Source organism: Dromiciops gliroides, chromosome 1 (genome assembly GCF_019393635.1).
Source record: "Dromiciops gliroides isolate mDroGli1 chromosome 1, mDroGli1.pri, whole genome shotgun sequence".
Classification (NCBI taxonomy): domain Eukaryota; kingdom Metazoa; phylum Chordata; class Mammalia; order Microbiotheria; family Microbiotheriidae; genus Dromiciops; species Dromiciops gliroides.
In genome coordinates, this window is record NC_057861.1 from 390,100,845 (window position 1) to 390,111,328 (window position 10,484).

Sequence of the window (10,484 nt, forward strand, 5' to 3'; positions counted from 1 at the left end):
ATTTATATGAATATTTATGTGAATGTGTATATATATGTATGTAGACTCCCTGCCTCCCACCCTCTCTCTCTCTGTCTCTCTCTCTCACACACACATATACACAGACACACAGACACAGACACATAGACACCCCCCCCCCTCTATTTCTCTGCACTAAGGGTGAATACAAAAATACCCAAACCATTTTTAATTTCTTTAACTGGCTCTGGATTCAGGAGGACCTGAGGTCAAATGTAGCCTCAGACACTTGACACTTAACTAGCTATGTGACCCTGGGCAAGTCACTTAACCCCAATTGCCTCACCGAAAAAAAAAAGGAAGAAGGAAAGGAAAAAAAAAGCTAATTACAGAGATAGGACCCAGTCCTAAATTGATGGTACCCAGTAGAGCCATAGCCTCAGATGAAGGTCATAGCTTCTGCCCTTGGCTGAACATACATTTGGAGGTGCTGGAGGTGGACCTGGCTAATATAGTGCCTACATCAGGTGAATACTATAGGAAGATGACAAGGAGGAGACATTAGATTTACTGCAGGAAATCCTGGCCACCTTCCTGGCAGAAGACTCACTCCTTGATATCTGCAGGGAGTCCATTGAATTGTAGTAAAGAGTGTTATCACCAAAAAGAAAAAAAATGATAAGATGAATGTAAGCCATTGCCACCCTTATTGAGAAATAGATATAGATTGTAGTGAAGCTCAAGATGATATCGAAGGAGGAAAAGCATTGGAAAGTCACCCTTTTGGTTTAGTTTAATGTGGCAGATGAGGAGGATGAAGCAGATGAGAAAGATGGGTCAGTTGTTATATAAATATTGGATCTGAAAAAAATTATTTACTGAAAAAACAAAGAGGAAGATTTCTTGAATGCTTACAAATCAGAACAAGATTCACTGCAGAATGAATCTCAGAGGAAGGAGGACCAGGACATTCTACAAAGGGAGGAAAACAAGCTGGCCAGGCAGAAGAGAAAGGAAGAGAAGAAAAGGACACAGAATTGGGAGTGCAAATAGTAATGATCTGCTCCTCTGTTCCTTCCCAAGGATTTGATTAAAGGAAGAAACTGTTCTCATAGGTAGTGTGTATTTTGAGAAATAAGAGAAATCCTGGTGGCTTTCCCAATGCACTTCCTTCCATGTTTACATCCTCCAAATCACAAATATTTAATTATAAAACATGCCATGTGATTTGTGGTGTGAGTAACTTTGGGTTGTTACAGTTGATGGTTGTAGCAAAGATTTGAGAAGACATTATTTTTTAGCAAATAAATTCTTGGGATCATTCTAATAATCACTTAAGACTTTTCATCTTACCCTTTCTTTTTGGCCAGAAAACTAGGTTCATAGCCTTTAGGATTAGGTAGGGTTGGGATGGATAGTATTCTCCATGTTGGAATGTAGAGTAAAAGTTTGATTTGAGACAGCAGTTAGGTCTAAGATGTGCTGTCCTTTATTTCTGTTGGATAAAGTAGACTGCTGAATGTAGTTCTCCACCTGAACCCAGATTTAATTTTTTAAATTATATGTAGCAGCAGAAGCCCAATGCAAGGCAATTGGAGGTAGTCATCAATATTTAACACACACAGTATGGCTATCACAACTCAGTACAAGACTATTTAAATATATAACCAGGAATTTAGCTAGAACCATGATTCTTTTTTCCTAATATGATAGTAGAAACCTTAGTACTATTAGTACCTTAAGACATTTCTAAATATAAGAAAAACCTAGTTTAACAAATTGGGGTGGGGTAGAGCAAGCTCATCTCTTTAAAGAAAAAAGCAACATTAGGAATATCTATTAGCATTGGGTAATCAATAATGAGACCAATCTCTTCTGTTCCACCTTCTCATTCCTCCAGTAACATTGAGGGAGAAAGAAACACTAAGTATTCATCCAAATTTGGATTCTAGGAAGGTACTGATGGCACATTATTGGTAAATCCATTTGGAGAGGTGAGATGCCAGAAAAAACTCTCCATTTTTTCTTTCTCCACTGGCCAAATTTAGTTGCAAATAACTTTCTTCTGACTATAAACAACTGCTGATCAAAAAATAATTTTGAGAAGGCATTTTTTAGTGAAGAACAGAATGAAGATCTATTTTATATAATTAATTACACAGGAGTAACAGACATTTTTACTTGTGTGCAGATGATAAAATAATGCTTGGTGAAGAAAAGGAGAGTTTTTTTCTTTCTTTTCTCCCCACATTCCTGAATGATAGTATTTTGGAAGTGTAAATGTTCACATTTTGCCATTTTTTCCAAGTAAACTTTAAAAAATTGATTTATTCTTATTTTTTATGGGGCAATGAGGGTTAAGTGACTTGCCCATGGTCACACAGCTAGTAAGTGTCAAGTGTCTGAGGCTGGATTTGAACTCAAGTGCTCCTGACTCCAGAGCCGGTGCTTTATCCACTGTGCCACCTAGCTGCCCTCTCAAGTAAACTTTTAACACAAGTTTAAAAGTGAATATACAGGAAAAGGATACATTGCTGGTTTTTCATTCTGTCTGTTTATGAGTTAAATGTCCATTGAACACACAACATGAACAGTATAAGGGTAGGGTTTTGGTTTACACACACTTGAATTATCTCATAAGGACTTTGTGAGAAAACAACTCAATGAGCATTTATTATACTTGTATGTTTTATTGCATTCAACAAAGGTCTATTATTGGCCCTGACCACTTTTGGATCATGGTGTAGGGTGTGTTACAAAAGAAATTCAATTTTAATAAACTCCTGTTAGCTTTCATTTAATAAGTCAAGGTTCTTGATATCACAAACAGTACACAACCAATGAATCCAAGTATATTGAATAAGTATTATTATTTCAGATGTGGAGACAAATAATAATTGGCAGGATGGATCCTGGTCTCTGGTATAATTTAATATAAATTTTAAAACAGTTATAGTTACCTACTATGCTCAAATTATTTCATTCGATGTATATCTCAGAACTTAAAGGCAGCCTGAGACCTGGGGACAGAAACATCCAAGGTGAATAGGCTATGGTGGATGTACTCCAATTGGGGGCAGCAGAGAGCTGTCAGGTGCCTGCTCAATCTTCAGGGTAAGTGCTTACAGCTGAGGGGCTTTCAGAAAAGAAAGGAAGTTCTTTCAATTGTCAGGTTGTTATCACGAGCTGAAAGGTCAGACCAGAGAAGAGGAGAAAGCTATGAAGTTGTCAAACTCTGATGGCTAAGGACAAAAAAGTTCAGGATGATCATAAACACACTGAAACTGAGAGAGAAGCTTCTCAGAGGAGCCACAGAATAGTGGCTATCATAACATCTCACATTGTTATGTCACGTTAAGGTTCACAATGTATAGGTCTCCATGATAGTGCTGTGAGGTAGCTCAGACAATTTTAGGTCCATTTTATGGATGAAGAGACAGTGTTTCACAGTGGCTAAGTGATTTGATCATAATCATACAGTCAATGCTAAAATTATCACATAAACTCAGGTTATGAGGGACCAACTTTCTTGTTTGTTTTAAACAGTATCTTTGGGTTTTCATTCCTTAATTTTCCTTTCCCTTCATTCTTCCTTGTAATCCTGCTCCATATTCTCCCACCTAATATATTTCTATTTCTCTTCTGTAATTGACTGTAGTGGAGTTTTATTCCAGCCTATATGCACATCTTTGAATTTCCTGACATAAACTCATGTAACTCTCAGATTTGGGGTTAGGAGTGAAGATCATAGTGTATACCAAAGCTCTATTGTCTGTTGTGACAGAGAAGAAATAGAGCAATTACTATCAGTGCCTCACCTTTTGGTATAGGCTACTTCCCCTGTCCTTTACATCCAAATCGACAAAAGAACTAATACCTATTGTCAGTCATGCTTACAAATTTTGACACCACAGTTAAAAGATTTGATTGTACCCCCTCTGAAGCAGGGAAGATGCTCTTGCCTTTAGACTCTGATACTTTATTGGATTGGCTGCTCTCCTAGGTCCTGAAACCCACCTTAACTGTACACTGTAATCAGCACACTGAGCTTGTTTCATGGGGATGTGGCAAACAACATGCTAATCTGTAGTGCTGAGAATATTTAAGATTGAAAGTTAAACTCATGACAACTGAGTTGTCACACTTGCCTGATGGATGAAAGGAATGTTGCCTGGCAAAGAAACAGTGAGAATGTCAAGGAAAATAATGTCTCTGGCTTGGGCCAGGATTCATGCCTGTGATAGAAAGCATAGCTCAGGGAACCTGGGCTAATCTACAAGGCCACAGAGGTGGACTTTGGAGTCTAACAGCCCCAAAGTAATTTCTGATTTATTTCCACATGACTGACTAGTCTCACGTGCATTCCCTTTAAAAAGGCTGTCACTGTGGATTCAATGTTTATTGATTGAAGCTTGGGGGTTAGGGCACTGAGCTTGGAGCCAGGAAATTCTAGAGTCAAATTCCACCTCAACTACTTACTAGATATAAAATTGTGGCCAAGTCATTTAACCTCTCTATATCTTGATTTTCTCACATACCATGTAGCAGGAACTTTGCTTTGTTCTGGGAAGAGAAAAACAAAAATGAAGGAGTACTTGCCCACATGTAGCTTATAGTCTAATGAAGAAACCAGCACACACATATTACAGGTATACACAAAACACACAGAGAGAAAATGCGAGGTAATTTTTTTTTGTTTGGTATGGGGAAAACACTAGTAGCTGGGGGAGGGTGATCAGGTACAATCTTATGCAAAAGTTAATCTTTGAGCTGTGTCTTGAAGGAATAAGGGATTCTAATAAGTAGAGATATTGAGGAAAGTCATTCTACATATGGAAGACAACCAATGTGAAGGCACAGATGAGAAGAGGAATGTTCTATGTGAGAAACAGCAAGAAGACCAATATAGTAGGCAATTGATAATGGCTTGATTGATTGTTCAGATATTATACCCCTATTCTACAGGTAAGAGAACTCAATCTCAGGTGACTCTTAAACCTATGTATAAGACTTTAATGTTAGCATGTTTTCATTTAGTACATGGTTTTAATCCAAAGCTGATCCTAGTTTAAAATGATCTTTTTACTCCTCTCCTCTTTCTTATTCTTTTTTGTCTTCTATTCCCTTTCTCTTTTTCCTTTCATTCTTCCTCTCTCCTTCATTCTTTCTTTCCCCATTTTCTTCCTTTCTTCCCTCCTCCTTCTCTTTTTCCTCCCTCCCTCCTTCTTTCCTTCCTTCTTTATTAATAAAGTCATGATTTTTATTTGCTCTTCAATTAAATAGAAATCAAGAAAAGTGGAGCTATTGACTAAATCTGACTTTTGCATTGGAAGTATGGAAACAGAGACCAGGGATTTTAAAAATTTAAGCCCCTGAACTATTAATGGTAACCTCAATGTACTAAGGAAACAGTGGGGCATCACTTGAAGTGCATCCCTTCACTCCCAACAAGATCCATGAGACTGTTTTCAATTTAGTCCTGTTGCAAAGAAGAAGAAATCTCACTCTAGCTCTCCAGATAGGTTCAATCTGGGAATACCCAGCTCCTGAGACTTTAATAGCTTCAAATCCTGAGACTTTGATAGCTTCAAATTGCCTTGTTGACTTTGTTTTCTTTGTCCTTTGTAACTGAGCAAATTTGACAAATTGCACATTAGGCTCTGTCTGCATACTTTCTGTAGGGAGTGATTTCACTAATAATGTTTGGTACAGGTTGTTCTAGGAAAAAATCTGAGATTTACACTGTAAGTAAAAATCTTATAGGTCAGCTATTATGTTAGTCCTGCTTTTTAACCTAAGCCTAAATTACTTCTTTAAAAAGTATATCCTAGGGGCAGCTAGGTGGCACAGTGGATAGAGCACCGGCTCTGGATTCAGGAGGACCTGAGTTCAAATCTGGCCTCACTTACTAGCTGTGTGACTCTGGGAAGTCACTTAACCCCAATTGCCTCACCAAAAAAACCCAAAACAAACCCAAAACAAACCCAAAAAAAGTATATCCTTGTTGAAGAAGTCCAAAATACTTGTTGGACACAAAAACTTGTGGCATCCTTAAATCATGTGCTCCCCCCTCTCTACCTTAGTTTGTACTGGTATAACTTATTGGCCTTGGGAGGGTGTAATTCTCATGTTTTGTACTGAGTAGCAGAGCAGCATGAAGGCAGTGCATGGAAATTTTAATTGACTTACCCAAGGACACACAGGCAGTAGGAATCAGAGGTAAGGTTTGTATCAGGTCCTCTTACTAGAGTCAGCAACATTGTCCCTCACTCTTTGCTAAGTTGCACTGACACAAATGAGGGATAAAATACAATAATGTAGTCTTATCACTGTGAAAAATCTTACTGGTTTTGTAGTCCAGTCCTACACTTGCACCAGTTCCCTCCTTCTACAATGTTCTGGAATAAGCAGACTTATGTTGATACCGAAAATGATCTACTTTTTCCCAGTTTTCGGCAATGATTTTTAAAACTTTGAGACATGTCCTTTTAGTAGAATGCAAACTCCTTGAGGGTAGAGACTGTTTTGGTTTTTTCTTGTATCCTCAGCACTACAGGTTTTAATTCACTGAATGCTTACCAAATGTTTGTTGAATTAAATAACAAAACATGTCTTAGGTGTTAGGCATTGCACTAAACTTGTGGATATGGAGACAAAAAAAAAAGACAGCCCCTGCTCACAAGAGGCTTCCATTAATTGAATAGAATTCATTTTGTCTTTTGAATTAAATTGATATTGAACCTAAAATTTGGGAAATTTTGATATGACTTTCAAGTAGCACAAAATTCCAGGGGCTTCTTTATGAGTTGTCTATGAGAGAAAGACTTGAGTCTGCACTCACAGAATGAGTAGGTGGAGCAAGTGCTGAGAAACTAAAATGAGGCTCGAATTACTTTTGAACTGCCTATGCTTTTGCTATCTGACCCTATTACTCTGTGAAGTATGAGACTGATTAGTATTTCGGATGTTGGTGATAATATTGGTAAACAGGCATGCCATGCCTTTCCAGAAACATGAACATCAGTTTTGGGGAGATTACTGTGGCATCCTTTATATTCTAAGTATTTTCAAAGTGCATTTTATTCATGTTTACATTTTGTTTCTATATCATTTGTGGATACAAAAGCAACAATCACTCATTTTCAGAGGTGCTTTCTTGAGCTTAAAATATTGTACATACATGACCTTACTTGAGCTTTTCAACAACCCTGTGAGGTATGTATTATTTACCATTCCTCTTTTACTGTTGGTGATACTGAAGCTCAAATAATTTAAATGACATTCCTAGGATCACACAGATATGAAGTATCATGTGTAGAGTTTGAAATAATTTCTCCCTTATTTCAAGTCCATCCCTCCATCCAATTTCTCTTATCTGGTAGCTTCCTCTTATTTCCCCCAACCCTAAACAGAGAAAAATATTTAAATTAAAAAAAACAGTCAGTGACAGTGTCTGACAATGTATTTATCCATAACATCCTTGTATTTTAGACGTGAGATGCCTATTTGTCTTAACCCACAGGGGTTGGAGAACATGCCCCTCCCTGTCCTCTACCTAGCCAAACAATTTGGATAGTTTGGTGACTTGGCCTCTGGGGAGGGGAGGTTCCCCTTTGTTACTCATTAGCTTGTTAAATCCCTACCCCAACTACTCTGTTACAATCTTTTGAGAGGTTAATATTTGAACTTCATCAGAATATAAAATGGTTTTCTTTTCAGATTAGGAATTTTACATTTCACTTTGGAACTGTACTACTACTGCAGTCCAATCCAGACTTTCTCTGAACTTAATGCTCAGCCTCTTCCATAGTCAATTTCTTTTATATCTTGTGCTGCTACAACCAACCACTTCAGTAGACACTGCTGACACCAAACTCAAACTTCTGCATTCTTTGAACTCATAAAATGGTTTTTAAGACTGAATATATCCACTTGCTCAGGAAAGGAAACCAAAAAAAGACAAAGTTGTTAGAGGACACAGCACTTGTTCATTTAGTTGAGACCATACTCCCACAAAGGGAATGACAGTAGTAGGGTTACCATGAACAGTATGAAGAAGAATCTGACCTTCCACACTTCTTACTAGAATCACGCTATGCTACCTGGAAAGTTTGAGAAGACAATGTTCAGAACAGAAGCAAGAGGTGAATGGGTGGACAATCCCTTTCAATCATCGTCTGAGTCATGAGTGCTTCAGCTCAGTCATTTTCTCAAATTTTGAGCTCTTTAACCCTTTGTTTTACTTGATTGGAAGCCAGACCCCAAACTCCTATGTGGTTGACTGGGCATAAATAGGCCTCTGTAAAACCTGAGTTACAGGAAAATGAATCAAAGGCCTCAAGGGACTTTAGAGGACATATAATCCATATAGTCCAACTGAGGCCTAGGGAGATTTAGTGCCTTGCTCAAAATTGTTCTCATAGCACCCACTCGCATCTTTTAGCCAATGGATATGTTTCATTATCTCTTCTCCTAGTCCATTAATGATTTTAATTTTTTTCTTTGAATAGAATTTTATTTTCCAAAATATATGTAAAAATGAATTTTAACATCAATTTTTAAAACCTTTGTTTTCCAACTTCTCTTCCTCCCTCCATTTGCACCCCCCACCCACAAGAACTCAAGCAATTCAAAATAAGTTATACATGAGTAGTCATGGAAAAAGTCCTATATTAGCTAGTTGTGAGAGAAAACAGTAATAAAATAAAACCCCAAACTTCAGATTAAGGGATTGTCAAAAAGGAAAAGAAAAAAATTACAAAACATGTTTGCATCTGTTTTCAAATACTATCAGTTCTTTCTCTGCAGATGGGCTGCAATCTTCATAAGTCCTTCAGGGTTATATTGGATCATTGCCTTGCTGAAAATAACCACATGCTTCCCAGCAGATCATCTTAAACTATTGCTGTTATTTTATATACACTACATTTCACTCTGCTTCAGTTCATGTAGGTCTTTTGAGGTTTTTCTGATAGTATCCTGTTCATCATAACCTGTATATAGTACCTTAAGCTTGACAGAGAATTTTCTTCATAAAAGCCTAGCAAAGTAGGTACTGTATGTTTTGCCATTATAATCAATCATCATAAATATTTCTCTCCATCTCACTCCCTTCCCATGACATTTACTCTCTCTTCTTTTTACCTATTCCTCCTCAGAAGTGTTTTACTTCTGACTATCCTCTCCCTCACTCTGCACTCCCTTTTTTCCCCCTTCCTTCCTTATCTTCTTCCCCTCCTACTTTCCTGCAGGGTTAAATAGATTACTCCTCCCAACTGGTTATAGATGCTTTTCCCTCCATGAGCCCACTCTGATGAGATCAAGGTCCCTGAGCTAATTCTGTGTTCTAAATTTTTCTTCCTCGCTCCCTTCTCAACCCTCCCTATGAGATCAAGCAATTCAATATGTCATACTTGTGCAGTAATGAAGAACATCCTCATCTTCCTTGAAAGTGTTTTGCTTTTTACTGCTCTCTCTCCCAATCTGCCTTTCCTTCCTTCCCTTCTTCCCCCCTCTCCTTATCTTCCTCCCCTCCCTCAGGGCAAAAATATATTACTATACCTACTTGAGTATGTATGTTAGTCCATCTTTGAGCCAATTCTGATGATATTAGGGTTCACTCACTCTTTCTCCCTCTTCTCCTCCCTTCCATAAGCTTTTTTGTGTTTCCTTCATGTGAACTACCTCTCCTCAGACCATCTCTCCCCTTTTCCCTCCCCCAGTCTATTCCTCCTACACCTCAACACTATTTTGATGATGTCTTCATGGGTTAGTTAGGTGGCACAGTGGACAAAGCACCAGCCCTGGACCCAGGATGCCCCAAGCCCAAATCTGGCCCCAGACATAAGACACCCCACCCTGTCTGCCCCACAAAGAACAAAACATAAATGCTTTACAGATATCATCCCTTCATATTCAGTTCAGACCTGTGTTTTCTGTGAATTTCTTACTGAGATAGTTCTTATGAGTTCAAAGTATTATCTTCCCATGTAGGAATGTAAACAGTTTGATCTTTTAATATCCCTCATGAAGTCTTTTTCCTGTTTACCTTTTTATGCTTCTCCAGGGTCTTGTATTAGAAAGTAAAATTCAGTTTCAGGTCTTTTCATCACAAATGCCTGAAAGACCTCTTTGTCATTGAAGTCCCATTTTTTCCTCTGAAAGATTATACTCGGTTTTGCTGGGTACATGATTTTTGACTGTAGTTCCATTTCCTTTACACTCTGGAACATCATATTCCATGCCCTTTGGTCCTTTAATGTAGAAGCTGCTAGATCTTGCTTTACCCTTATTGGAGCTCCACAGTATTTGAATTCCTTTTTTCTAGCTGCTTGCAATATTTTCTCCTTGACCTGGGAATTTGGCTATAATATTCCTGGAGGTTTTCCTTTTGGGACTATCTGATAGAAATAACTGCCTAAGAATTAGGATTGAACAAATATAAGCTAGTGACCTTATGAGAAACCAAGACACAGTAAAGCAAATCCAATTGAATGAAAAAATAGAGGCAATGTGAAATATCTCCT

General features: G+C 37.9%; 1 pseudogene; it reads left to right on the forward strand.

Annotated features, from left to right (window-relative positions):
• The first annotated feature begins 373 nt into the window (after positions 1-373).
• LOC122749609 lies at positions 374-1,011 on the forward strand (annotated as a pseudogene).
• The last annotated feature ends 9,473 nt before the right edge of the window (positions 1,012-10,484 follow it).